Source organism: Lepus europaeus, chromosome 4, assembly GCF_033115175.1.
Source record: "Lepus europaeus isolate LE1 chromosome 4, mLepTim1.pri, whole genome shotgun sequence".
NCBI classification, from domain to species: Eukaryota; Metazoa; Chordata; class Mammalia; order Lagomorpha; family Leporidae; genus Lepus; species Lepus europaeus.
Window position 1 is genome coordinate 156708040 of NC_084830.1, and position 3514 is coordinate 156711553.

At 37.7% G+C, this 3514-nt stretch overlaps 1 long non-coding RNA gene across 1 annotated transcript; it reads left to right on the plus strand.

Annotated features, from left to right (window-relative positions):
* The first annotated feature begins 998 nt into the window (after positions 1-998).
* Positions 999-3242, plus strand: LOC133758614 (uncharacterized). The gene is made up of 3 exons (XR_009865810.1): positions 999-1148; positions 2666-2748; positions 3162-3242. It is a non-coding gene; the product is annotated as an uncharacterized LOC133758614 (long non-coding RNA).
* The last annotated feature ends 272 nt before the right edge of the window (positions 3243-3514 follow it).

Below are 3514 nucleotides of genomic sequence, written 5' to 3' on the forward strand. Positions count from 1 at the left end.
AATCTCATTTATGTCTACAAAGTGGCTTGACTATTCAGCTCAAACAATTGACAGGAATCTTCCGTGGTCCACTGTTATAGATAGCACAGTTCACAGTTTGTAACAAGGTACCACCATTGCTAGGACAACCCTAACAAGACCTTTCCTTTCCTTTTAACTTAGTCCAGTGCAGTGTTGCTTGGCAAGTGTGATTACAAATTGGTGAGTTCTTTATTCTCTGTAATCTCTGGCATGTGCATTTTTTTAAAATACATGCAACAAACTGTTCATAAATGTTGATCCAACATAGTGTCTTATTTGTAAATCTTTGTAGTATTCCTCTAAAGATCTTTTTCTTCTTTAGCCCATGTTGATTTCTGAAGCTTTTGCTTATTTCATCTCATTTAAGCATTCCTCTTCTTAAAACATTTCAACTGATTGTGCTACATGATGATCAAGTAAACATTCTCAGTTAAGAATTTAGTAAGACACAATGTTTTCTGTTTTCCAATCAAGTATTTGGTCATTAAAGGAATTTTTTTTCTTACAAATAAGCATGTAGTATGGTGAGCAAAAGTCTGAATTTGTCCTAGATCATGTTTGGAAATGATGGACCAGAAAGCTCAATCCCAAGCCAGTTGTTTTAATAGATTTGTTATTTGCTTCAGCTTTCTCTAAGACTAGTTATCTTCCAGATCACAAGAACATAGCCATCTGCAAGTGATCAATGTGTTCTCTGTAAGGTTCATGAAACTGCAGAAGATAAAGATCATGTAGGACCGAGGGGACAAAATTCAAAGTAGAGAAAGGAAACTCAAGATAGAGATGCAGTATTTATCTGTGCCCACTGCCACAGGAGGGAAACTATGATTCTTAACATACTTAGTGACCAATACTAGGTAAGTTTACAGAGTGTATCAGTTTTCATGCATGTATAAAATGGCTACATTTAAATGTATTTTCAAGTTTTTTAACCCCCAGAGAGAGCAGAGATGCCACCAGTATTAGAGAAGTGATGCCAGTGTATTTTAAAACAATGATAAATGCTTCAAGCAAAAGCAAGTCAGCATATTCACTCTGCACAAAAGAAAAATGAAAGACAAATGGAATAGTGGAACCAATCACTGAGCGATCCCGCAAATTTGAAAAGTGCTCGAGTTACTGCTTCTGTGAGTACCCTTAGCATTTTTATTAACTTCCAAATGCATAGTAATGACATTTCAGAGAAATTACCCTACTTAGAGATGCATTTTAAGAAAGAAGTTATTCCCTGAGCCCAGCTCTACAGCTATTATGAAAATAAAAGTTTCCTAGCCGTAACAACACTGAGTTGGCCCAAAGTTCTTCCACCTTCAGCTTGACAGATCGAAGGACACAGACACAGTGAGGTTTGAACTTCGTGGTTGGTGTCACAATTAAAATTGCATTTTCAGTTTACATAGGTATTTTGTTCTATGTATAAAAGGAGAGGAATATAAAAGCACATTTTTATTCAGTTATTACATAGCTTTCCTTTTTTAAATTACTCTGTATATGTTTTAACAAAAACTTTTCAAATGTCTGAGTTTAAAAGTAGTTACTAATATTCATTTAAATGTATATTATATTGGCGATTTATGTCTATTTGTTATGTCTAGTCATCTTTTGATAAATTTACATAGTGTATTTATATATACATATATTTCTAATCTCACATTTCTTATCTTATATTTTATGTTCTCCATCATATAGTCTCTGAAAGCAATAGATAATACTGTCAAGGATTAGAACCCTGAGGTATTTCCTCATCATGCTCAAAGCATCCAGCTCCCTCTCCAGCTTGTCCTTTGATCTGGTTTCTGGGTTACCTAACTCTGACTGTGTCCGAAAGACTCGGGAGACACATGTGGCTGAAGATTCTGGTGGGATAAGACTCGGGTATACAGTTTGCACTCAGTTAGCTCAACAGTTCTTGAGAAGTCTGAGAGACTTTATACATGATGTAAAATAGCATTTTTCTGGTTAGTAAAGCAAAAACAAATTCTGTGAAGCGAAGACTTAGATTTGTATCTAAAGAACATCACCCATGCTTACACTGTGGATCTCTGTAATGTAGGGGTCTGTTCTTTGGCTTGCAGTCTCTCCTGGAATCTCAAAGGCTTCTGTCTTTACAGTGAGGTAATTAGCTCTGTAGGAAGAAGATGAAGCAGGGAGGCCATGACTTGGTCCTCCTTGAGTGATAGTAGGTAAATGGTGCTAAATAATACATGGAGGTCAAACCAAGCTGCCACACTGCTCCTGGATACAAAGGAAGCATGCAGCTCTGCACTGGGCATGGACAAGAGCAAGATCGCGATCTTCACAGAGCGTGAAATACAGTATTGACACAATCTGCGTTTTTGCACACCATTGAGTTATCCAGTTTATGAAGGCTCCCTTGGAGGGACTTATGGGCATAATTTTCCTATCTTTTTAATTTTGTTTTTTATTGGAGGGAGAAATGAGAAGCTGGGAAAGGCTAGAAAGTATTTTCCCACAGCCTGCCCCTCCCCACAGCACAGTTATACACCTGAGTCACTCCAGGGCTAACACTGCCTGCTCTGCAACAAATGGTTAATATAGAGAGAAAAGTCTCCCTTTAGTTCAGTAACATAACTTGTGTGTGGGCTTTCCCCCATCAGTTACAACCTCTTCTCCCCCATTTTAGTGTTTGAATTACGTTGTCATCTGAAATGACATCCTAACAGAGAAAGAAAAGTTACTGAATGGAATTTATTATCATCAGCATGGGTAAGTTACAGGGGCCATCAGGTTTCTTTTTCTTCCTAATGACTCTTTAGCTTTTGATTTCTGTGAGGCTACTTCATTAGATTTATGATAGCAGAGGAAAAATCACTTATTTTAAAAGTAAATGGGGAGAAAATTTGCTGGTTTGAAATAGTGAAAGCTAAGAAAAAAATGTCACAAAACCTAAACTAGAAAAGTTCTAAAAACAAAAAATGCAAAATAGCAGGTATGATTTATTTAAATTATATCCCTGGAACAACGTCATCGAAGCAAACACTCAGGAATGTACCGTAAGTTGCATGTCACTAATAAGCTTGCGAGACCTATATGCAGAACTATTTTACAATTCTTAAGAAATGTTTGCAGTTTAACTAAAAGTTTCCTTAATGATTTCTGTTGCCATGATGAACCCTCAGCTGGAAACCTTCAAAAGTGGGATGAGTGTGCACTGTGGTACAGTGGAATAAGCTGCCATTCCGTCTTGGAGCACAGAGTTTGAGTCTCAGCTACTGAGTCTTTGACCCTGCTGTCAGTGCACCTGTGAAGGCAGCAGATGATGGTCCTAGTACTTGGGTCCCTGTCATCCACGTGGGAGACCCACCTGGAGTTCCAGTCTCCTAGCTTAAACCTAGCCCAGTCCCTGCTACTGTGGGCATTTGGAAATGAACCAGTAGATTGAGGTACCTCTATCTTTCTCTCTCTCCCTCTCTCTATTAAATAAATAATACTTAAAGCGAAAGTAGCAAACTGGTATCCCCATTTTTATCTG